The 26,756-nt window shown below is 45.4% G+C and overlaps 1 protein-coding gene across 1 annotated transcript in view; it reads right to left on the bottom strand.

The window, feature by feature from the left end:
• The window catches only part of LOC130295448 (uncharacterized), a 141,755-nt gene extending 117,357 nt beyond the window's left edge, over window positions 1-24,398 (bottom strand). Inside the window, exon 1 of the mRNA XM_056546230.1 lies at window positions 24,072-24,398. The gene's annotated coding sequence lies outside the window, so the exon portion shown is untranslated. The remainder of the gene's footprint in view (window positions 1-24,071) is intronic.
• Between the last annotated feature and the right edge of the window lie 2,358 nt (window positions 24,399-26,756).

The raw sequence follows: 26,756 nt of genomic DNA on the forward strand, positions 1-26,756 counted from the left end.
TCCAGTTGAATCAGGTTAGACTGCGGGTGAAGGGGTGATCATAAGTGGTCTATAATCATTTCATTTTTTTTAAAAGGTACATGAAAAAGATTTTAAGTAGCACAGAGATAATCTGACTGGCGACAAAAGCATAGTAATCTCCGCAATCCAAATGGAAAATTAAATGCATGATTTAGAGCATCTTGCAAAGTGCAGTCCAAGATGGCTTTAAAAATATGGTCATCCCGCAAGATTTCTGTCGGTAAATGAAATGTACGCAGTTAATAAATTTGTGTGTACTAAATATGTCACTCCAAGGTACACCAAAACTTACACATCTGGAGGAAATGTGCGCAAAAAAAGACGCAAAAAAAAAACATCTTGCGCAAAACTTTGCGCAAAAAATTAAACACAATGTGTGTAAGCACTCCCTTCTCCAATTTCCCCAAATAGCAGGGGGGTGAAAGATATTGTAGGGAAAGAGTATAAAGACAAAGGGGGGAGGTGTAGAATGCATTTGACTGATTTCACATTGGGGTGACCAAAACTAGGCAACCAGTACTACTCGCCAAGTTCGCACAAAAAAAGTCCCCTCCAGGAGCTTACAATTTATCAAAACCTGTGCAGAGGAAATGTTGCCCAGTTGCCCATAGCAACCAATCAGCTTGCTTATTTTATTTTTAACAAGGCCTCTGCAAAATTAATTTGAATCTGACAATGAAAATTAATCTGATTGGTTGCTATTGGCAACTGGTCAACTTATCCTTTGCACAGATTTTGATAAATCTCCCCAAAAATCTCTAAAGGATGAAAGATGATACTCTTCCTGTACATAGGTTTTGATAAATATCCCATGTGTCTAGAAGTTCAGCACTGAGGCCATTGAAATGATTGTGTTAGTTACATGAATCTGGTGTTAATAGTGAGAAATGTATAGAAAAACATGTAGTGTCCTACCTGTGCCGTCCATCAGATGAATGTTGCTGCATCCTAGGAGTTTGTTACAAGGGAATAGAAAACAGAGCTATTTGTTTCCAAAAACAGCACCATACCTGTCCTCATGTTGTATGTAATATTACAAGTTTTCTCCATTCCCTTTTGAAGAATTGAGCAGCGATATCACACACAACATTAGGACAGAGGTGGTGCAGTTTTCAGAAGAAATCAGCTCTGATTTTCTCATCCTGGATTACCCCTTTCTACTTCTCTTTGCTGAATGTTTTCTTTATCCTGTCCTAGGCATTTTGAAGGCATGCTAGGAACCAATCTTCTTGGTTTGTTGGTTGTATTCGGCTGCTCCTGGCCATCCTCCCTCTGATCCTTGAAATGTCTTGTCTTCTTTGTTGCCTGATTATAAGAAAGGCAAAGATATAGCTAATCCCTTGTGAGGTCACATGTGTGATGTCACCAACCTTGTCTCACAGTTCTATAAGCGAGGGAAGAAATGTAAAAAACACACACACATATAATATATATATATATAGATAGATACTTGTCTCTATTGCTATGGAAAAGGGTAATTTTTGAATTTTTCTGCCATTTTCTTCTACATAGCAGTTCTATTCTGCATGCTTTAATATATATATATCTATCTATATATATGTGTGTATGTGTGTACGTTCCGGCATCACGTCCAAACGGCTAAAGATATTAACATGAAACTTGGTACACATGTTACTTATATGTCAACAACAAACATAGGATAGGTGATTTAACCCTTACTCACCCCCATTTGCCAGGGGCGGGGTTTATGTTTAAAGTCCCATACAAGTCAATGGGAAATGTATGTTCCCACATAACTTCAAGAGATATTTCAATACCTGGTACACATATTTCTGGTTGGGATAGGAGGTCGGGATATGAGGACTGGAAAGGAGGATGGGATAGAAGGTCGGGATAGGAGGACGGGATAGGAGGACCAGGATAAGAGGTCGGGATAGGAGGTCGATATAGGAGGACGGGATATGAGGACGGGATATGAGGATGGGATATGAGAACGTGATAGGAGGAAGGGATAGGGGACTGGATAGGAGGTCGGGATAGGAGGTCGAGATAGGAGGACGGGATAGGAGGTCAAGATAGGAGGTCGAGATAGGAGGTCGAGATAAGAGGTCAAGATAGGAGGTCAAGATATGATGACGAGATAGGAGGTCGGGATAGGAGGTTGGGATATGAGGATGGGATATGGGGTTGGGATATGACAAAAATATATGAGGAGGGGATATGAAATCAAAAGCTTCCTCCTTTGTTTATTTTCCTCCCCAACAAGGATTAGAAAGGAAAAACCGGGCAATGCCGGGTATTCAGCTAGTATATATATATAAAACTCAATGGGGGAGATTTAACAAAACTTGTGCAGAGCAAGAGTGGTGCAGTTGCCCTTGGCAACCAATCAGATTGCTTCTTTCATTTTACAGAGGCCTTTTAAAAAAAGGAAAGAAGCAAGCTGATTGGTTGCTATGGGCAACTGGGCAACTTTTCCTGTGGACAGGTTTTGATAAATCTCCCCCAATGTGAGTGTGTGTATGTATGTGTGTATGTTCCAGCATCACGTCCAAACGGCAAAAGATATTAACATGAAACTTGGCACACACGTTACTTATATGTCAACAACAAAGATAGGATAGGTGATTTAACCCTTACTCAACCTCATTTGCCAGGGTTAGGGTTTTTGTTTAAAGTCCCATACAAGTCTATGGAAAATACTGTATAACTTTTGAAATGGCTGGAGATATTTCGATAATACCCTTAACTACCCCCATTTGTGAGGGTCAGGGTTTTTGTTTAACCCCTTCACAACGAGTGACGTACATGTACGGCGCCACGAAGTGTCACTTGGCGCGCGGCGACGTACATGTACGCCGCGGGGTTCCGGGAGCGCCACGTCACCGATAGCGGTGATCGGGCCGGGATGACTGCTGTTATCTAACAGCAGGCATCCCAGCACATCGCCGAGGGGGGTACTGAGACCCCCCCATGACCGCGATGGGCACAAATAGCAGGTCAATTCAGACCTGCAATCTGTGCGATTCCGGGTCATACGGGTCACTGGTGACCAGGAAAATAAGATGGATCGGGGGTGTCCGAGACACTCTTGATCCCCCTGAAGGGATAGGAGTTTGGTGGCAGGGGTGCCACCCCTCCTATCCCTGCTATTGGTCGGCCGAGCAACCGACCAATAGCAGACCGGGGGAGGGGGGGTTAAAGTTTGGTTTCCCCGCTTTGCCCACCTATCGGTGTCCGGGCAAAATGGGGGAACTGTCCAGGGACCGGCGCCGAAGGTCCCTTACCTGGATCCCGGAACCCGGAGCGCGATCCTCCATGCGGGGATCCCCCATGTGCGGCGGCGGCAACAATTCCTCCGGGTCCTGCCAGGTGAGTTGTTGCCTAGCAACATCCGGAGGACCACAGTTTACAGAGGGGTTCAGGTTGTAGATCACTATGCAGTGGTCTCAAACTGTAGACCTCCAGATGTTGCAAAACTACAACTCTCAGCATGCCCAGAAAGCAGTTTGCTGTCTGTGCATGCTGCGAGTTGTAGTTTTGCAACATCTGGAGGGCCACAGTTTACAGACCACTGGACAGTGATTTACAACCTGAACCCCTCTAAATCTTGCAAAACTACAACTCCCAGCATTCAGGAACAGCATAAGGCTGTCTTGGCATGCTGGGAGTTGTACTTGCGTGCCACCTGCCGTTGCATAACTACATCTCCCAGCATGCCCATCCGCAATCAGTACATGCTGGGAGTTGTAGTTTTGCAACAGCTGGAGGCACACTGGTTGGAAAATACTGAGTTAGGTCATAGAACCTAATTCAAGGTTTTTCAACCAGTGTGCCCCCAGCTGTTGCAAAACTACAACTCCCAGCATGCATGGTCTGTCAGTGTATGCTGGGAGTTGTAGTTTTGACCCCCCTCCCATGTGAATGTACAGGCCACATTCACACTGGAGGCAGATTACAGTGAGTAACCCGCTTCAAGTTTGAGCTGCAGAAAATTTTCCGCCGCAGCTCAAACTCCTAGCGGGAGACTCAGTGTAATCTGCCTCCAGTGTGAATGCAACCTAAAAACACTACACTACACCAACATAAAATAAAGAGTAAAACACTACATATACACACATACACTACCCCCCCTACCACCCCCCTTCCCCAATAAAAATGAAAAACTTATTGTACGGCAGTGTTTCTAAGATGGAGCCTCCAGCTGTTGCAAAATGAAAACTCCCAGCATTTCTGGCCAGCAATTGACTGTCCAAGCATGCTGGGAGTTTTACAACAGCTGGAGGAACCCTGTTTAGGAATCACTGGCATAAAATACCCCTATGTCCCTAATTCAGGCCTCAAATGCGCATGGCACTCTTATTTTGAAGCCCTGTTGTATTTCAAGGCAACAGTATAGGGTCACATATGGGGTATCACTGTACTCGGGAGAAACTGCCTAACAAATTTTGGGGGGCTTTTTCTCCTTTTACCCCTTATGAAAAGGAACAGTTGGGGTCTACACCAGCATGTTAGTGTAAAAAAATAAACATTTTTACACTAACATGCTGGTGTTGCCCTATACTTTTCATTTTCACAAGAGGTAAAAGGGAAAAACACCCCCCAAAATTTGTAACGCAATTTTTCCCGAGTACGGAGATACCCCTTATGTGGGCGCAAAGTGCTCTGGGACACACAACAAGGCCCAGAAGGGAGAGTGCGCCATGTACATTTGAGGTGATTTGCACAGGGGTGGCTGATTGTTACAGCGGTTCTGACAAAACACACCCACATGTGACCCCATTTTGGAAACTACACCCCTCACAGATTTTCCTTACAAGCAGAGAGCTTCAAAGTTAGAAAAATGCGAAATTTAAATTTTTTTCATCAAATTTGGGGATTTTTCACCAAGAAAGGTTGCAAGTTACCACAAAAATTTACCACTATGCTAAAGTAGAATATGTCACGAAAAAACAATCTCAGAATCAGAATGATAAGTAAAAGCATTCCAGAGTTATTAATGTTTAAAGTGACAGTGGTCAGATTTGCAAAAAAGGGCTTCGTCCTAGAGGTGAAAATGGGCTGCATTAAAGTCCCATGCAAATCATTGGGAAATGTATGTTCCCACATAACTTCCGTACAGCTGAAGATATTTCAATAATACCTGGTACACATATTACTTGTATGTCAAATAAAAAGATATGATAGTTAAATTAACCCTTACATACACCCTTATATAAAAGATGGGTTTTTGTTTCAAGTCCCATGCAAGTATATGGGACTTCCAGTACCTTACTCCACAAGCTCCGTTCTGCATCTCCTGGTGAATGTGTCAATCTGGCTTGCAAGCCACACCCCATCTCACATAGACAAGCCCACATTTTAAGCCCCACTCCTTATATTATCTACCCTTATTGTGCATCGGTCTGGCTTGCAAATCACGCCCGGTCCCACAAAGCCACGTCCCCTTCTATTTTGAGCTTACAATATCTTCATCACAAATCAGTCTCATCTGAGGACAGGATAGGAGGATGGGACATAAGGAAGGGATATGAGGTCGGGATATGAGGACAGGATATGAGGATGGGCTATAAGGATGGTATATGAGGTCGGGATATAAAGACGGGATGTGGGGATAGGATATGAGGATGGGATATAAGGTCGGGATATGAGGATGGGATATGAGGTCAAGATAGGAGGTGGGAATATGAGGACAGGATATAAGGATGGGATATGAGGTTGAGATATGAGGACAGAATATGAGAATGGAATATGAGGACGGGATAGGAGGTCGAGATATGAGGACAGGATTTGAGGATGGGATATGAGGATAGCATATAAGGTCGGGATATGAGGACAGGATATGAAGTCAGGATATGAGGACGGGATACGAGGTTGGGACATAAGGACGGGATATGAGGTCAGCATATGAGGATGGGATATGAGGATAGCATATGAGGACAGGATATGAGGATGGGACATAAGGACAGGATATGAGGTTGTGATATGAGGATGGGATATGAGGACAGAATATGAGGTCAGGATATGAGGATGGGATGTGAGGATGGGATAGGAGGATGGGATATTAGGTCTGAATAGGAGGACAGCATATGAGGATGGCATACAAGGTTGGGATATGAGAATGGGATATGAGGACAGGATAGGAGGTCGGGATAAGAGGATGGGATATAAGGTCGGGATATGAAGTAGGGATATGAGGACAAAATGTGAGGACGGGATGTGAGGTCGCGAGATGAGGACAGGATATTAGGTCGTGATAAGAGGATGGATATGAGGACAGGATATGAGGTCGGGATATGAGGAAGGGATATGAGGATTGGATTGGAGGTCAAGATAGGAGGTCGGGATAGGAGGTCGAGATAGAAGGATGGGATATCGGGACGGGATATGAGGACGGGATAGGAGGACGGAATAGGAGGTCGGGATAAGAGGTCGGAATAGGAGGACGGGATAGGACGACGGGATAGGAGGCTGAGATATGATGACGGGATAGGAGATTGGGATATGAGGACGGGATATGGGGTTGGGATATGACAACAATATATGAGGACGGGATATGAAGTCAAAAGCTTCCTCCTTTGTTTATTTTCCTCCCCAACAAGGATTAGGAAGGAAAAACTGGGCAATTCTGGGTATTCATCTATTATATATATATAAAACTCAATGAGGGAGATTTATCAAAATTTGTGCAGAGCAAGAGTGGTGCAGTTGCCCATGGCAACCAATCAGATTGCTTCTTTCATTTTACAGAGGCCTTATTAAAAACGGAAAGAAGCAAGCTGATTGGTTGCTATGGGCAACTGAACAACTTTTCCTGTGGACAGGTTTTGATAAATCTCCCCCAATCTGTGTGTGTATGTATGTGTGTGTATGTTCCAGTATCACGTTTAAACGGCAAAAGATATAAACATGAAACTTGGCACACACGTTACTTATATGTCAACAACAAAGATATGATAGGTGATTTAACCCTTACTCAACCCCATTTGCCAGGGTCAGGGTTTTGTTTAACCCCTTCATGACCCAGCCCATTTTTACCTTCATGACCTGGGCATTTTTTGAAAATCTGACCACTGTCACTTTAAACATTAATAACTTTGGAATGCTTTTACTTATCATTCTGATTCCGAGATTGTTTTTTCGTGACATATTCTACTTTATGTTATTGGTAAAATTTCACTGATATTTGTATCCTTTCTTGGTAAAAAAAAATCTAAAAATTTCATGAAAATTTAGAAAATTTAGCATTTTTCTAACTTTGAAAGTCTCTGCTTGAAAGGAAAATGGATATTCCAAATAAATTACATATTGATTCACATATACAATATGTCTACTTTGTGTTTGCATAAAAAAATTGACAAGTTTTTACTTTTGGAAGACACCAGAGGGCTTCAAAGTTCCGCAGCAATTTTCCAATTTTTCTCAAGATTTTCAAAATCGTAATTTTTCAGGGCCCAGTTCAGGTTGGAAGTGGATTTTAAGGGTCTTCATATTAGAAATACCCCATAAATGACCCCATTATAAAAACTGCACCCCCAAAGTATTCAAAATGACATTCAGTAAGTGTTTTAACCCTTTAGGTGTTTCACAGGAATAGCAGCAAAGTGAAGGAGAAAATTCTAAATCTTCATTTTTTACACTCGCATTTTCTTGTAGACCCAATTTTTGAATTTTTACAAGGGGTAAAAGGAGAGAAATCACCCTAAAATTTGTAACCCAATTTCTCTCGAGTAAGGAAATACCTCATATGTGTATGTAAAGTGTTCGGCGGGCGCAGTAGAGGGCTCAGAAGGGAAGGAGCGACAGTGGGATTTTGGAGAGTGAGTTTTTCTGAAAGGGTTTTTGGGGGGCATGTCACATTTAGGAAGCCCCTATGGTGCCAGAACAGTGGACCCCCCCCACATGTGACCCCATTTTGGAAACTATACCCCTCATGGAATTTAATAAGGGGTGCAGTGAGCATTTACACCCCACTGGCGTTTGACAGATATTTGAAACAGTGGACTGTGCAAATCAAAAATTTAATTTTTCATTTTCACAGACCACTCTTCCAAAAATCTGTCATACACCAGTGGGGTGTAAATGCTCACTGCACCCCTTATTAAATTCCGTGAGGGGTGTAGTTTCCAAAATGGGGTCACATATGGATATTTATTGTTTTGCGTTTGTCAGAACTGCTGTAACAATCAGCCACCCCTGTGCAAATCGCCTCAAATGTACATGGCGCACTCTCCCTTCTGGGCCTTGTTGTGCGCCCCCAGAGCACTTTGCGCCCACATATGGGGTATCTCCGTAGTCGGGAGAAATTGCGTTACAAATTTTGGGGGTCTTTTTTCCCTTTTACCTCTTGTGAAAATGAAAAGTATAGGGCAACACCAGCATGTCAGTGTAAAAAATTTATTTTTTTACACTAACATGCTGGTGTAGACCCCAACGTCACCTTTTCATCAGGGGTTAAAGAAGAAAAAGCCCCCCAAAATTTGTAAGGCAATTTCTCCCGAGTACGGCGATACCCCATATGTGTCCCAAAACTGTTGCCCTGAAATACGACAGGGCTCCAAAGTGAGAGAGCGCCATGCGCATTTGAGGCCTGAATTAGGGATTTGCATAGGGGTATTCTATGCCAATGATTCCCAAACAGGGTGCCTCCAGCTGTTGCAAAACTCCCAGCATGCCTGGACAGTCAATGGCTGTCCGGCAATACTGGGAGTTATTATTTTGCAACAGCTGGAGGCTCCGTTTTGGAAACAGTAGCGTACCAGACGTTTTTCATTTTTTGGGGGGAGGGGGGCTGTGTAGGGGTATGTGTATATGTAGTGTTTTTTACTTTTTATTTTAGGTTAGTGTTAGTGTAGTGTAGTGTTTTTAGGGTACAGTCACATGGGCAGAGGTTCACAGCAAGTTTGCCGCTGGAAGTTTGAGCTGCAGCGCAAAATTTGCGCCATCTCAAACTTGCAGCACTCACTGTAAACCTCCGCCCATGTGAGTGTACCCTGTACATTCACATTGGGGGGGGGGGGGGGGGGTCAAACATCCAGCTGTTGCAAACTCCGAGCATGCCCTTTGGCTGTCCGTGCATGCTGGGAGTTGTAGTTTTGCAACAGCTGGAGGAACGCTGGTTTGGAAACACTAAGTTAAGTAATAAACTTTCAAGTGTTTTGCAACCAAACTTAGTGTTTCCAAATCAGTGTGCCTTCAGCTGTTGCAAAACTACAACTCCCAGCATGCATGGTCTGTCAGTGCATGCTGGAAGTTATAGTTTTGCAACAATTGCAACAGCTGGAGGCACTGAGGTAGGAAACGGACAATGTTTCCCAACTAGTGTGCCTCCAGTTGTTGCAAAACTACAACTCCCAGCATGCCCAGACTGCCCAGACTGCCCAGGCATGCTGGAAGTTGTAGTTCGGCAATATCTGAAGGATCATATGTTGCCGAACTACAACTTCCAGCATGCTTGGGCAGTCTGGGCATGCTGGGAGTTGTAGTTTTGCAACATCTGGAGGTCCACAGTTTGGAGACCACTGTATAATGGTCTCCAATCTGTGCTCTTCCAGATGTTAGAGAACTACAACTCCCAGCATGCCTGGACAGACTGAGCATGCTGAGATTTGTAGTTTTGCAACATCTGGAAGAGCACAGATTGGAGACCATTATACAGTGGTCTCCAAACTGTGGACCTCCAGATGTTGCAAAACTACAACTCCCAGCATGCCCAGAAAGCCAAAGGCTGTCTGGGCATGCTGGGAGTTGCAGTTTTGAAACTCTCAGAGGCAGCAGTGAGATCGCTTTACGGCGATCTCACTGCTGCCAATGAAGATGCCGCCCTGATGCCGGAAACTCACCTCCGGGACGCAGCGCAACCAGGACCGCATGGAGGACGCCGGGACCGCTCGGGACACCGCTCGGACGGGTAAGTGACGCCGGGGGACGGGTCAGGGACACTAAGCAGAGCGGTGTGTGTCCCGATCCCCGTGATCGGGACTCACACACCGCGCTGCTAAGTATTTTCATAGCGAAACGCTTCTATCAGCTAGTCAGATTTGACCAGCTGATAGCAGCGATCGCTGGGGGGGGGGGTGGGGGATGAAACCCCCCGTGGTCGCACGGTAAGATGGCTGGCTATCAGTGATAGCCACCATCTTTCTAGGCGCTGCGGGGTGCCGCGAGTAGCGGCAGTAATGTTCATGACGTACCTGTATGTCATGGGTCGGGAACACCTTGCCACCCATGACGTACAGGTATGTCATAGGTCGGGAAGGGGTTAAAGTCCCATACAAGTCTATGGAAAATATATGTTACTGCATAACTTTCCAAAATGGCTTGAGATATTTCGATAATACTTGGTCACGTGTTACTTTTATGACCACTTAAACTATAGGATAGTTAATTTATCCCTTAACTACCCCCATTTGTCAGGGTCGGGGTTTTTGTTTAAAGTCCCATGCAAATCATTGGGAAATGTATGTTCCGACATAACTTCCGTACAGCTGGAGATATTTAAATAATACCTACTACACATATTACTTATATGTCAAATGAAAAGATATGATAGTTAAATTAACCCTTACATACACCCTTTTTTTTAAATAAAAGATGGGTTTTTGTTTTAAGACCCATTCAAGTATATGGGACTCCCAGTACCTTACTCCACAAGCTCCGTTCTGCATCTCCTGGTGAATGTGTCAATCTGGCTTGCAAGCCATACCCCATCTCACATAGACAAGCCCACATTTTAAGCCCCACTCCTTATATTATCTACCCTTTTATGTGCATCGGTCTGGCTTGCAAATCATGCCCAGTCCCACAAAGCCATGTCCCCTTCTATTTTCAGCTTACAATATCTTCATCACAAATCAGTCCCATCTGAGGATAGGATATGAGGATGGGATATAAGGTCGGGATATGAGGATGGGATATGAGGTCAAGATAGGAGGTGGGAATATGAGGACAGGATATAAGGATGGGATATGAGGTTGAGATATGAGGACAGAATATGAGAATGAAATATGAGGACGGGATAGGAGGATGGGACATAAGGACGGGATATGAGGTTGTGATATGAGGATGGGATATGAGGACTGGATTGGAGGACGGGATATTAGGTCTGAATAGGAGGACAGCATATGAGGATGGCCTATGAGGTCGGGATATGAGAATAGGATATGAGGACAGGATATGAGGTCGGGATATGAGGACAGGATAAGAGGAGGGGATATAAGGTCGGGATATGAGGTAGGGATATGAGGACAAGATGTGAGGACGGGATGTGAGGTCGGGATATGAGGACAGGATATTAGGTCGTGATAAGAGGATGGATATGAGGACAGAATATGAGGTTGGGATACACTAATACTGTTCTCACTTTGCCAAGTTATCAGACAACCTGGCCCCAAAATGATGGATTATAAAAGGATAGCAGCATAAGGGAAAAATACACATTTTGAACCCAAAAACTAGGAATCGACCGATATCGTTTTTTTAGGGCCGATACCGATAATCGGTGGAGGTTAGGGCCGATACCAGAATATCGGTATAAGTTATTGGCTATTTATCCCCCCTCGACACCGCTGCAGGTCATTGATTTAAAGCGGGCGCTTTAAATCAATGCACTGCAGTGGCTTTTGCGGTGCCATAGGCCGCCGCCACCCGCTTCTCTCCCCCTACCTGTCAGGGTGGTCCGGGCCATCTATCCTTCCTGTAGTGTCCGGTGTGATGTGTTTTTTTGCGCCCCCGTAGATCCATGCGTCCGCTCCTCCCCCAGCTCTCCAAACATTTCCGAAGCTAGAACTGGGGGAGGGCAGAGCAAGGGGAGGGAGGAGGTTTACGCCCCCTCCCTCATCTCCCCTCACTGAGCTCGGCTGGACGCAGATCTCTACGGCACGCCCCCTCCCTGAGTACATAGATCTCCACGGCAGGTCCCCTCCCTCATCTCCCCTCCCTGAGGACGTAAATCTCCACGGCAGGTCCCCTCCCTCATCTCCCCGAGCTGAGGACGTAGAGCAGTGCTCACAATGTGCTCTATGTGTAAAGGGGGACATGCTGCACGGGCTAAAGGGGGACATACTGCACGGGCTAAAGGGGGATATACTGCATGGGCTAAAGGGGACATACTGTATGGGCTAAAGGGGACATACTGTATGGGCTAAAGGGGGACATACTGCATGGGCTAAAGGGGACATACTGCATGGGCTAAAGGGGACATACTGCATGGGCTAAAGGGGACATACTGTATGGGCTAAAGGGGGACATACTGTTCAGGATAAATGTTCCCCTTTAGCCCGTGCAGTATGTCCCCTTTTAGCCCATACAGTATGTCCCCCTTTAGCCCATACTGTATGTCCCCCTTTAGCCCGTACAGTATGTCCCCCTTTAGCCCATACAGTATGTCCCCTTTTAGCCCATACAGTATGTCCCCCTTTAGCCCGTACAGTATGTCCCCCTTTAGCCCATACAGTATGTCCCCCTTTAGCCCGTACAGTATGTCCCCCTTTAGCCCGTGCAGTATGTCCCCCTTTAGCCCATACAGTATGTCCCCCTTTAGCCCATACAGTATGTCCCCCTTTACACATAGAGCTCATTGAGAGCACTGCTCTATGTCCTCAGCTCGGGGAGATGAGGGAGGGGACCTGCCGTGGAGATTTACGTCCTCAGGGAGGGAAGATGAGGGAGGGGACCTGCCGTGGAGATCTATGTCCTCAGGGAGGGGGCGTGCCGTAGAGATCTGCGCCCAGCCGAGCTCAGGGAGTTGAGGGAGGGGGCGTGAACCTCCTCCCTCCCCTTGCTCTGCCCTCCCCCAGTTCTAGCTTCGGAAATGTTCGGAGAGCTGGGGGAGGAGCGGACGCATCGATCTACGGGGGCGCAAAAAACCACCTCACACCGGCGGCATTCCGGGTGGAGGGTGAACCGGTCCGGGCTGTCCTTCTCCGGCGGTCATCTTCTCCACTTCGGGCAGGCTCTGGCCTAGTACGCTGCATAGACGCCGCTGCGCAGTGACGCCCGTGCGCAGCGACGCACCTGACTTCACGGCGTAGCGGCGTCTATGCAGCTACTAGGCCGGAGCCTGCCCGGAGTGGAGAAAATGACCGCCGGAGAAGAAGGACAGCCCGGACCGGTTCACCCTTCACCCGGAACGCCCCCGGACACTACAGGAACGATGGATGGCCCGGACCACCACCATTACAGGTAAGTTGAATTTTTTTAATTGACTCGGAGGGTGGGGGAGGGGCCCGACCGGTATAGCGGTATGGGCTAAAATCCATACCGGTATACCGCCCAGCATCACGGTGGGGGTGAGACGTGGTGCGGTGGGTCGGGGGGTGGTCGCGGTGCGGTGGGTCGGGGGGGCATTCGCTGTGCGGCGGGTCGGGGGGGGGGGTGGTGGTCGCGGTGCGGTTGGGGCGGCGCGGGGGCGGGGCATTATCGGCTTATCGGCAAGGTATCGGCAAAATCGTGATTATCGGCCGATAATATCGGCCATACCGATAATCGGTCGATCCCTACCAAAAACCCATTCAAAATACAGGCCTACGTCCTCCCCTTCAACCTGCCTGTCCATCTCCAAATATACCCTTTTTAATAATAATAATACGCTCGTCCTTTGCATTGAAAAAAAGCAAACAGTAAAGTTGCCACATGCAGCCATCCTTTCATCCATTTGTCCTTCTCCACCTATTTTCCCAAACCATGCACTCATACTGTTCTCATTTTGCCAAGTTATCGGACAACCTGGCCCCAAAATTATGGACTATCAAAGGATAGCAGCATAAGGGAAAAATACACATTTTGAACCCAAAAACCCATTTGAGTTTTTAAGTTCAAAATACAGGCCTACCTCCTCCCCTACAGCCTGCCTGTCCATCTCCAAAAATAGCCTTTTAACAATTATATGCTCCTCTTTAGCTTTGAAAAAAAGCAAACAGTAAAGTTGCCATATGCTGCTATCCTTTCATCCATTTGTCCTTTTACACCTATTTTCCCAAACCATCATATACTCATACTGTTATCTTGTCGCCAAGTTATCGTACTACCTGGCCCAAAAATGATGGATTATAAGAGGGTAGCAGCATAAGGGAAAATTACACATTTTCAAACCGAAAAACCCATGAGGGTTTTCAGGTTCATAATGCAGGTCAGTAAAGTTGCCATATGCTGCCATCCTTTCATTTATTTGTCGGCACTGGTTTAACCAGTTGAAGACGTAGGGTGTACAGGTACGCTCCCATTCCTGGAAATGTCCACTAACCCCACAATGAGTAAAGCGGTGAATGCGTTCCATTCATTACAGGAAAAATTGTGTCTATATTCCCGCAAGATTGTCAACGCGACCTGGCTGATTACCATGGCAACAGAAAGCCATTGAATAGCTTCCTATCTTCTCAGTATGGAAGCCTGTAAGGTCCAGTCCTAGCCTGAATTGTACAGGTGAACTGTCATAGCAGTTATACTATACTGCAGTTAAGTTGTACTGCAGTATAGTTTAACCCCTTAAGGACTGAGCCCTTTTTCACCTTAAGGACTCGGCCATTTTTTGCAAATCTGACCACTGTCACTTTAAACATTAATAACTATGGAATGCTTTTAGTTATCATTCTGATTCCGAGATTATTTTTTCGTGACATATTCTACTTTAACGTAGTGGTAAAATTTTTTGGTAACTTGCATCCTTTCTTGGTGAAAAATCCCAAAATTTCATGAAAAATTTGAAAATTTTGCATTTTTCTAACTTTGAAGCTCTCTGCTTGTAAGGAAAATGGATATTCCAAATAATTTTTTTTTTATTCACATATACAATATGTCTACTTTATATTTGCATCATAAAATTGATGAGTTTTTACTTTTGGAAGACACCAGAGGGCTTCAAAGTTCAGCAGCAATTTTCAAATTTTTCACAAAATTTTGAAACTCGCTTTTTTTCAGGGACCAGTTCAGGTTTGAAGTGGATTTGAAGGGTCTTCATATTAGAAATACCCCATAAATGACCCCATTATAAAAACTGCACCCCCCAAAGTATTCAATTCAAAATGACATTCAGTCAGCGTTTTAACCCATTACGGGTTTCACAGGAATAGCAGCAAAGTGAAGGAGAAAATTCACAATCTTCATTTTTTACACTCGCATGTTCTTGTAGACCCAATTTTTGAATTTTTGCAAGGGGTAAAAAGGAGAAAATTTTTACTTGTATTTGAAACCCAATTTCTCTCGAGTAAGTACATACCTCATATGTCTATGTAAAGTGTTCGGCGGGCGCAGTAGAGGGCTCAGAAGGGAAGGAGCGTCAAATGGTTTTTGGGGGGCATGTCACATTTAGGAAGCCCCTATGGTGCCAGAACAGCAAAAACCCCCACATGGCATACCATTTTGGAAACTAGACCCCTCGGGGAACGTAACAATGTGAACCTTAATACCCCACAGGTGATTCACGACTTTTGCATATGTAAAAAAAAAAAAAAAATTTTTTTACCTAAAATGCTTGGTTTCCCTAAAGTTTTACATTTTTAAAAAGGGTAATAGCAGAAAATACCCCCCAAAATTTGAAGCCCAATTTCTCCCGATTCAGAAAACACCCCATATGGGGGTGAAAAGTGCTCTGCTGGCGCACTACAGGTCTCAGAAGAGAAGGAGTCACATTTGGCTTTTTGAAAGCGAATTTTGCTCTGGGGGCATGCCGCATTTAGGAAGCCCCTATGGTGCCAGGACAGCAAAAAAAAAACACATGGCATACCATTTTGGAAACTAGACCCCTCGGGGAACGTAACAAGGGGTAAAGTGAACCTTAATACCCTACAGGTGTTTCACGACTTTTGCATATGTAAAAAAAAAAAAAAAAATGTACCTAAAATGCTTGGTTTCCCAAAAAATTTACATTTATACAAAGGGTTAAAGCAGAAAATACCCCCCAAAATTTGAAGCCCAATTTCTCCCGATTCAGAAAACACCCCATATGGGGGTGAAAAGTGCTCTGCTGGCGCACTACAGGTCTCAGAAGAGAAGGAGTCACATTTGGCTTTTTGAAAGCAAATTTTGCTCTGGGGGCATGCCGCATTTAGGAAGCCCCTATGGTGCCAGGACCGCAAAAAAAGCCCACATGGCATACCATTTTGGAAACTAGAGCCCTCGGGGAATGTAACAAGGGGTTAAGTGAACCTTAATACCCCACAGGCGTTTCACAACTATTGCATATGTAAAAAAAATAAAAAAAATTTACCTAAAATGCTTCTTTTCCCAAAAACTTTACATTTTTTAAAAGGGTAAAAGCAGAAAATACTCCCCAAAATTTGAAGCCCAATTTCTCCCGAGTACGGCGATACCCCATATGTGACCCTTAACTGTTGCCTTGAAATACGACAGGGCTCCAAAGTGAGAGCGCCATGCGCATTTGAGGCCTAAATTAGGGATTGCATAGGGGTGGACATAGGGGTATTCTACGCCAGTGATTCCCAAACAGGGTGCCTCCAGCTGTTGCAAAACTCCCAGCATGCCTGGACAGTCAACGGCTGTCTGGCAATACTGGGAGTTGTTGTTTTGCAACAGCTGGAGGCTCCGTTTTGGAAACCGTGGCGTACCAGACGTTTTTCATTTTTATTGGGGAGGGGAGGGGGGCTGTGTAGGGGTATGTGTATATGTAGTGTTTTTTTACTTTTTATTTTATTTTTTGTGGTAGTGTAGTGTAGTGTTTTTAGGGTACAGTCGCACGGGCGGGGGTTCACAGTAGTTTCTCGCTGGCAGTTTGAGCTGTTGCAGAAAATTTGCTGCAGCTCAAACTTGCAGCCCGATACTTACTGTAAGCCTCCGCCCATGTGAGTGTACCCTGTACATTCACATTGGGGGGGACATCCAGCTGTTGCAAAACTACAACTCCCAGCATGCGCTGACAGACTGTACATGCTGAGAGTTGTAGTTTTGCAACAGCTGTAGGCACACTGGTTATGTATCACGGAATTTGTGACCTTACTCAGTGTTTCAAAACCAGTGTGCCTCCAGCTGTGGCAAAACTACAACTCCCAGCATGTACGGTGCATGGTGTAAGGTGACTGCTGGGAGTTGTAGTTTGCAACAGCAGGAGGCACACCGGTCGTGAAACACTGAGTTAGGTAAAAAAAAAAACTAAGTTTGACAACCAGTGTGCCTTCAGCTGTTGCAAAACTACAACTCTCAGCAGTCACCGACAGCCAACGGGCATGCTGGGAGTTGTAGTTATGCAACCAGCAGATGCACCACTACAACTCCCAGCATGCACTTTAGCTGTTTGTGCAAGCTGGGAGTTGTAGTTTATACAACAGCTGAAGGTACACTTTTCCATAGAAAAAATGTGCCTCCAGCTGTTGCAAAACCATAAGTCCCAGCATGCCCATAAGGGAATGCTGGGAGTTGTGGTGGTCTGCCTCCTGCTGTTGTATAACTACAGCTCCCAGCATGCCCTTTTTGCATGCTGGGAGCTGTTGCTAAGCAACAGCAGGAGGCTGTAACTCACCTCCTGCTGCTGCTTCATCACAGGATTGTCCCTCGCCGCCGCCGTCGCTCCTGGGGCCCCGATCCCAACAGGGGATCCTCCGGAAGAGGGGCGGAGCGGGTGCGGGAGTGACACCCGCAGCAGGCGCCCTGATTGGTCGGCCGGTAATCCGGCCGACGAATCAGGGCGATCGTGAGGTGGCACCAGTGCCACCTCACCCCTGCACTCTCTGGCTGTTCGGGGCCGTCAGAGACGGCCCCGAACAGCCAGTAATTCCGGGTCACCGGGTCACTGGAGACACGATTGACCCGGAATCGCCACAGATCGCTGGACTGAATTGTCCAGCGATCTGCGGCGATCGCTGACATGGGGGGGGGGCATAATGACCCCCCTGGGCGATATGCCGGGATGCCTGCTGAACGATTTCAGCAGGCATCCGGCTACGGTCCCCAACCGGCTAGCGGTGGGGACCGAAATTCCCACGGGCGTATGGATACGCCCTGCGTCCTTAAGGACTCGGGATGCAGGGCGTATCCATACGCCCTGCGTCCTTAAGAGGTTAACAGGTAAAAAGTGTGAAAATAAAATGTTTTTCAATAAAAAGTGTAAAAAACTATATAAATGTCCCTTTTCTAATAAAGCCCTGTATTATAAAATAATAATTAAATATAGTTATTTATCCCGCACAGTTAACACTATTAAAAAAAAGAAAAACCCTACATAAAAAGACTCTCTCCTAGGACTGTATCCACCTTTTCCAGCCCACCGGAGCACCTGAAAGCTATGCTAATTTATGCAGGCTAAAGTCAGCACCTGAAAGCTGAACTAATTTATGCAGGCTAAAGTCAGCAACTGCCGAGCTGAGGAGTTTGTGACGAATGAAATCACTGTAAGTTCGCTCATCTCTACACATGATTTAATAAGGTAAAAAAACGTTCACCTACACCACTCTTGATGAATACCCCCCAGTAAATAGACCCAGAAGGGCATGACTCTGTTCATTATGTAAGAAAAGAATTACAAAACGGGCAGCGCTCATCCAAACAGTCACTAATGCCATTTATGTAGTAGAACTCACCTGGTGTATATGGAGGGACACAGTTGACACGACACCTGTTGAGCCAAGACAATGTATGTAGGCACTCCCTTCTCCAATTTCCCCAAATAGCAGGGGAGTGAAAGATATGGTAGGAAAAGAGTATGAAAAGGGGGGAGGTGTAGAATGCATTTGACTGATTTCACATTGGGACTAACCGGCAGGCATCAGCGGAAGTAAGGAGGCGGCAAAGGAGCAGCGGTGGAGGCAGCCGTGAAGATCAGTGGTAAGTGATCTTCACTGCTGCCTTCTAGGAGTTGCCAAACTACAACTTCCAGCATGCCCAGAAAGCCAAAGGATGTCTGGGCATGCTGGAAGTTGTAGTTTTGCAACATCTGGAGGGCCACAGTTTGGAGACCACCATACAGTGGTGCCCAAGCTGTAGTCCTACAGATGTTGCAAAACTACCACTCCAAGCATGCCCAGACATGCTGGGAGTTATAGTTCTGTAACATCTGGCCCTTCAGATGTTGCAGAACTACAGCTTCCAGCATGCCTGGACAGTCTCACTACTTATATATACCGGCAGGGGGTATATATTTATTAATGCGCCGGCGGGGGGTATATATTTATTAATGCGCCGGCGGGGGGTATATATTTATTAAATGCGCCGGCGGGGGGTATATATTTATTAATGCGCCGGCGGGGGGTACATATGTATAAATGTGCCGGCAAGGGAATTTATGTATAAATGTGCCGGGGGGGTATATATGTATAAATGTGCCGGCGGGGGTCATATCTTTATTAATGTGCTGCAGGGGGCATATTATAAATGCACTGGGGGGCTAGATATATAGGCTATATGTCTGCCCCCCCCCCTGCAGAACTATATATATCTTGCCCCCACAGCGCTTTTAATATAGATATGGCCCCCTGCTACTCACAATGGTAATTTTTAAATCTCTCGCTGCGAGCCCTGAATGGCCCCTCGGTATCGGCCGCAGGGTTGCAGAGTGCTATCAATCCCTCAGCCCCTGTACTACAACCCCATCATGGAACAGACTCTGTTCCATGATGGGGTAGTAGTACAAACACTAATGTAGCCTCCCCAGCTGTCTGCAGACTCCCGCAGCCGGGGAATTACTACTCCGATCATGGAAATAAGTCTGTTCCATAATGGGAGTAGTAGTAGTCCCTCAGCACTGCAGGAGTCTGCTGATGTCACCTCAGAAATAACGGATTTTATAAACCAGGTGCAAACGGATAACATAAAGGCTCATCCGTTTGCCATAGACTTCAATGTTAAAAATAACGGCCGTTAATTTATCCGTTTCTTGTGACAGAAGAAAAATTAGTGCATGTGCCGTTAATTCTTCCATCACAATTAACGTCCGCTAGTCATGACGGACTATAATGGGTCATAACAGATAATCAAAAAATCCCGTAGACTTTAATGGGATTTTGTAATGGACGTTTAACATCCTTTTTTAAAGCTTTTCTAACGGATGTTTATAACAGATGAATTTTTATAGTGTGAAAGCAGCCTTAGTGTTAGCCCCAAAAACAGCTAGCGCTGACCTCCAAATATTACCCTGGTACCCATCGCCCCAGGGGTGCCGAGAAGCGACGGTACCAAAAGGGCCAGATCGTCAAACATGGCGCTCCTGGGCCTAGGCAATAACAGGCTGACATATCTTAGGCTGGGCAGGACCAATAATAATGGTCCTCGCCCACCCTGGTAATGTCAGGCTGTTGCTGCTTGGTTGGTATCTGGCTAATTAATTTATATTGGGGGGGGGGGGGAACTGAATTGCTAAACAATTTCATACATGTGAAGACAAGACCTACATAAAGGACTTGAAGGAGAAGGGGGCGGGGAAGGAACATAAAAGATACCAAAACTGAAGAGTGCATCAAAAATGCCAACAAATAATAATGGATTTTGGTCCACAATGAAATAAAATAAAGTACCCGCCGCGCCACCCCCCGACCCGTCGCACTGCACCCCCCACCGTGATGCTGGGCGGTATACCGGTATGGATTTTTGCCCATACCGCTATACCGGTCGGGCCCCTCCCCCACCCTCCGAGTCAATAAAAAAATTTAACTTAATGGGGGTGGTCCGGGCCATCCATCCTTCCTGTAGTGTCCGGGGGCATTCCGGGTGAAGAGTGAACCGGTCTGGGCTGTCCTTCTTCTCCGGCGGTTATCTTCTCCACTCCGGGCAGGCTCCGGCCTAGTACACTGCATAGACGCCGCTACGCCGTGATGTCAGGTGCGTCGCTGTGCACGGGCGTCACTGCGCAGCGGCGTCTATGCAGCGTACTAGGCCAGAGCCTGCCAGGAGTGGAGAAGATGACCGCCGGAGAAGGACAGCCCGGACCGATTCACCCTCCACCCGGAACGCCCCCGGACACTACAGGAAGGAAGAATGGATGGCCCGGACCACCTTGACAGGTAGGGGGAGAGAAGCCGGTGGCGGCGGCGGCCTATGGCCCCGCAAAAGCCACTGCAGATCATTGATTTAATGCGCCCGCTTTAAATCAATGATCTGCAGCGGTGTCGCAGGGGGTAAATAGCCGATAACTTATACCGGAATATCGGTATAAGTTATCGGCTATGGGCCCTAACCTGCACCGATTATCGGTATCGGCCCTAAAAAAACGATATCGGTCGATCCCTAGTACCTAGCTTGAACCTCTTATATGGTATTAAAAAAAACGATCATATACCAATGGTAAATGTATGGCAATTTAGTGTAGTACTATTTGCTGCATACTTTATTTCCCTCATTTGATGCCCTCTTTTTTCCCAATTTAGTGTAGTGTAGAGTACTGTTGTGTAAAAAGCAAAATAATATATTCTACAATCAGATATCAAAAACAAATGTTCACACAATGGAATTCCACACGGAGCATTGATATTAATGGGATTCTGCTGCATGGTTTACACAGCGGAATTTCCACTGCAGATGCTTCTGCTGCACAAATCCTGATTTTGCAGTCTGCAAAAAATGGGCGTGTCTATTCTTTCTGCAGAGTCTGCACAGACATGCATTGCCATCTAGGAGATGCAGCATTTCCGAGCAGTCCTAGCGCTGGCTTGTTCTGCCAGCGTTCCGCTGTCGGGGAAATGTCTGCACAGAATTTTTCCATGTGGACAATGCCTGTGTGAACGTAGCCTTATGGTATAATGAAATTAGGGAGGTATTATCTTACAGAGTAATTAAAAAGTATGTAATATGGTATTATATGGTAAAAGATGATAATATGCACGCTCATATGGAGCGTGCGTGCATATGCCATAATTAACAAAAACAGAGTATATTCATGGTAAATATATATAAATATATATATATATATATATATATATATATATATATATATATATATATATATATGAAACTCAATGTGTGTGTGTGTATGTATGTATGTTCCAGCATCACCAAATGGCTAAAAATATTAAAATGAAACTTGGTATACATGTTACTTGTATGTCAACAACAAATATAGGATAGGTAATTTAGGTTTTTGTTTAAAGTCCCATACAAGTCTATGAGAATTACGGTATATGTTACTGCATAACTTCCAGCTGGAGATATTTTGATGATACTTGGTCACATGTTACTTTGTTCACAAAAAATATAGGATAGTTAATTTAACCCTAATCTACCCTTATTGCGAGGGTCAGGGTTTTTGTTTAACCCCTTAAGGACACAGGGTTTTTCCATTTATGCACTTTCGTTTTTTCCTCATCACCTTCTAAAAACCAATTTTGCACATACAGACCCATATGAGGGCTTTTTTTTTGCGCCACCAAATGCAATTTATAATGACATCAATCACTTCACCACAACATTTTTGACGAAACCACAAAAAAAAAAATATTTGTGGGGCAAAATTGAAAAACAAAAAAGCAATTTTTGATAATTTTGTGGGCTTCCGATTCTATGTAGTGCACTTTTCGTTAAAAATGACACCATGGGGGAGATTTATCAAAACCTGTGCAGAGGAAAAGTTGCTGAGTTGCCCATAGCAACCAATCAGATCCCTTCTTTCATTTTGCAGAGGGCTTGTTAAAAATGAAACAAGAAATCTGATACGGGTACGGAAAGTGCAATTTTGGACTTTTGAATTTTTTTACGTGTACGCCAAGCATATCAAACCCAAAGGTTAACATGGGCCAAAAAAAACAAGGTTTAAGTTTATGTGGGCCGCATCAAAAAAAAATTATTTAACTTTACTATATGTATCAAGACCCCAACCCCCCTGTACAATAACCCAACCCCCCCTGCACAAGACCCCATGCCCTCCCTGCACAACACCCCATGTCCCCTGTGCACAACAAGCCATGCCCCCCTGCACAAGACCTCATGCCCCCCTACACAAGATCCCATGCCCCCTTTGCACAAGATCCCATGCCCACCCTACACAAAACCCCATGCCTCCATGCACAACACCTCATGACCCCTTCACATGACCCCATGACCCCTTCACATGACCCCATGCCCCTTTTGTACAACACTCCATGCCCCTTTGCACAAGACCCCATGCCTCCCTGCACAAAAACCCATGCCCTCCTTTGCACAAGACCCCATGCTCACCCTACACAAGACCCCATGCCCCCCTGCAAAACACCCCTGGACCCCCTTCACAAGACCCCATGACCCCCCTTCACAAGACTCCATGCCCATTTGCACAAGACCCCATGCCCCTCCTTCACAAGACCCCAGGCCCCTTTTGGACAACACCCCATGCCCCTTTTGCCCCCATGACCCCCCTGCACAAGACCCCATTCCCTGTTTAAAAAATAAATAAATCAAACAACAATATTAGCATTAATATTTACTTTTCTCACCTTGTCAATCTGGTGTCCTGTGTCTATAGCCGCAATGGTGCCGTCCGCAGCATGTGTCAGAACTCCTTTAAGGAGCAGCCTGATGACGTCACATCAGGACATGACGTTGACCTCTGCGCACCTCCATCCTCTCCTGGACCGCCTCCAACAGCTCCTTGACTGCCTCTGACAGCCTCCATCCTCTTCTGGACCGCTTGTCAGCTACTGGACAGCCTCCAACTTCTCTTGGACTGCCTCCACCATCCTTCAACCGCTCCTGGACAGCCTCTGACTTTTTTATTTTATCTCTGCCCGTTTCCAGGTAACCAGAGCAATGAATATCTTTGCCGGGCCAGAAAGATATTCATTGTGGGCCGCATGTTTGACACCCATGGTGTATGCTATTGATTGTGAAGTTTAATTAACATTATGTTTTATAGTTCGGACATTTACACACGCGGTAATACCACATATGTTTATTTTTATTATGTTTACGTATTTCTTATATGGAATTTTGGAAAAGGGGGTGATTCAAACTTTTAATATGGAAGTGGTTAATGGGTGTTTTTTAAAACTTTTTTTTTTTTTTTTACACTTTTAGTCCCCTTAGGGGACTTTTAGGAGGAATCGGTAGATTCCTCATACAGATCAATGTGGTTTAGCCAGGCTATATCAATCACAGAAGAAGAAGAAGAAAACAGAATGCTCCAATGTGTAGAACGATTTGACGGTAAAAAAAGGGGGGGACCCTTTAATGAAAGGACTCACCAGATATAGTTGTGCTAGGATAGAGGCACAACAATCCGATGTGGACTGCAGCTATATCCCGCCCAGGCAACAACGTGGGAATAAGAACGGCAGAGTTTTCACACCAGCCAGGTGTGAGGGGATGAGGGATAGATGATAGCGCTGTCCACAAGCTAAGTATGGGTAACTTTTATTCACATGTAACACGTTTCAAGGACGCTCCGTCCTTTTCCTCAGACATGCTAAATATACATAAAAACAACACATATATACTCATTTGGTTATAGGAACCGGAAATGACATCACAAATTAATTAGCATAAAATGACGTTTTTCCATGTGATCCAAGATAATATAAAAAAAAAACTTTTCTTTAAAAATTCTTTATATACATGGATAAATAAATAAATAAGACTCCGAACCTATCATTGAAATGTTTTATCTATTGTCTCATTTAATCCCCTTGGCCACAAGGAGTTAAGGGAATAAATCCAAAAGGATTCCCTATTCACTAATTTTTGAAAGCGGTCATCATATTCTAAAGGGATACTTTCCAAGATAGTTAATTTCAAACAATTGTGGTTACTGTTGTGTAAAGCTGTGGTGTGTCTTGATACACTATGTAGTATAACATTGTTTTTGATATTATATCTATGTTTATTTATGCGGGCACGTACAGTTTGTACCGTGCGGCCCACATACTGAAGCCCACACTCACATGTAAGGAGATAAATAACAAAGGAATCGGAGCAGTTTAATTTTTCTTTCAAAGAAAAAACTTTGCCTGTAGAGAAAGATGTTACTGAATCACAGGGAGGAAACGCAATCCATTCGCAGCACAGACAGCGTTTTTTATCGCAGCGGAATGTACCAATCATGGTAGGTTTACAAAAATTTGGTTTGATAATTTTATTTTTTAGTTTGCTTGGGGCTAAATGATTTCTTAATGTTTTTGATCGTCTGAATGTTAGGGTAGGACGTTTTGGGATTAATAATTTTAAAATAGGATCCGTCATAATAATTGGCCAGTATTTATTTAATATGTTTCTTATTTTGTTTGTGGCATTGTTAAAAGTAGTAATAAAATTAAATTTGGGTGTATTGTTTTGTTTTTGTTTTAGCTCATATTTAATTAAATCAGTCTGTTTTAGTCCATCTACTCTTTTATATGTGTTTGTTAATATTCTTTTAGGGTATTTTTTTTTCTTTAAAACACTTATATGTAATTTTTGATTGTTCTTTAAAATCCTCGGAGGAAGTACAATTTTTTCTTATCCTCTGGTACTGTCCGTAGGGGATATTTGTAAGCCAAATGTGGTCTATCGCCAGACGACAGGCTGTGCGATGGGCACACGTTTCGCACCAAGCTATGCAAATTTATATATGGGTCTATTTGAGAGTGTGTCCATCGCACAGTCTCCCTGGTATTTTAATAGTAATATTATGTATTTTAAGAGAATTATAGATGATCTGTTTATTTTGTGGAAGGGGTCACGGGAAGAAGCTTTTGAATTTGTTGAATTTTTAAACAAAAATGATTGGGGTCTTAACCCCTTAAGGACACATGACGTTCTCATACGTCTCCATTTCCAAGTCCTTAAGGACACATGACGTATGAGAACGTCATGTGTTTTACCGGCCCCCCGCAACCATCTGGAGCGGAGACGGTCCCCGATGCCTGCTGAAATCGTTCAGCAGGCATCGGGGCATATCGCCCAGGGGGGTCATGATGACCCCCCATGTCGGCGATGGCCGCAGATTGCTGGACAATTCAGTCCAGCGATCTGCGGCGGATTCCGGGTCAATCGGGTCTCCAGTGACCCGGTGACCCGGAATTATTGGCTGATCGGGGCCGTCAGAGACGGCCCCGAACAGCCAGAGCCAGCAGGGGTGAGGTGGCACTGGTGCCACCTCACGATCGCCCTGATTCGTCGGCCAGATTACCGGCCGACCAATCAGGGCGCCTGCTGCGGGTGTCACTCCCGCAACCCGCTCCGCCCCTCTTCCGGAGGACGTGAGCGGGTGCGGGACGTGCACCCCGGGTGCTGGGGACCCCGACCCCCGGCGCCCCTGTTGGGATCGGGGCCGACGAGGGACTGACCTGTGCAGCGAGGATCGTTGGAGGTGAGTGACAGCCTCCTGCTGTTGCTTAGCAACAGCTCCCAGCATGCAAAAAGGGCATGCTGGGAGCTGTAGTTATGCAACAGCAGGAGGCAGACCACCATAACTCCCAGCATTCCCTTATGGGCATGCTGGGACTTGTAGTTTTGCAACAGCTGGAGGCACATTCTTTCTATGGAAAAGTGTACCTTCAGCTGTTGTGTAACTACAACTCCCAGCTTGCACAATCAGCTAAAGTGCATGCTGGGAGTTGTAGTGGTGCATCTGGTGGTTGCATAACTACAACTCCCAGCATGCCCGTTGGCTGTCGGTGACTGCTGAGAGTTGTAGTTTTGCAACAGCTGAAGGCACACTGAGTTAAGTAGCAAACCAGTGTGTCTCCAGCTGTTGCATAACTACAATCCCCAGCATCCCCAGCCAAAGTAGTATGCCTCCAGCTGTTGCATAACTACAAGACCCAGCATGCCCTTCCACTGTCCGTACATGCTGGGGGTTGTAGCTTTTGCAACAGCTGAAGGCACACTGGTTGCAGAATACTGAGTTTGTTACCAAACTCGGTGTTTCACAACCAGTGTGCCTCCAGCTG

Source organism: Hyla sarda, chromosome 11, assembly GCF_029499605.1.
Source record: "Hyla sarda isolate aHylSar1 chromosome 11, aHylSar1.hap1, whole genome shotgun sequence".
In the NCBI taxonomy this organism is placed as follows: domain Eukaryota; kingdom Metazoa; phylum Chordata; class Amphibia; order Anura; family Hylidae; genus Hyla; species Hyla sarda.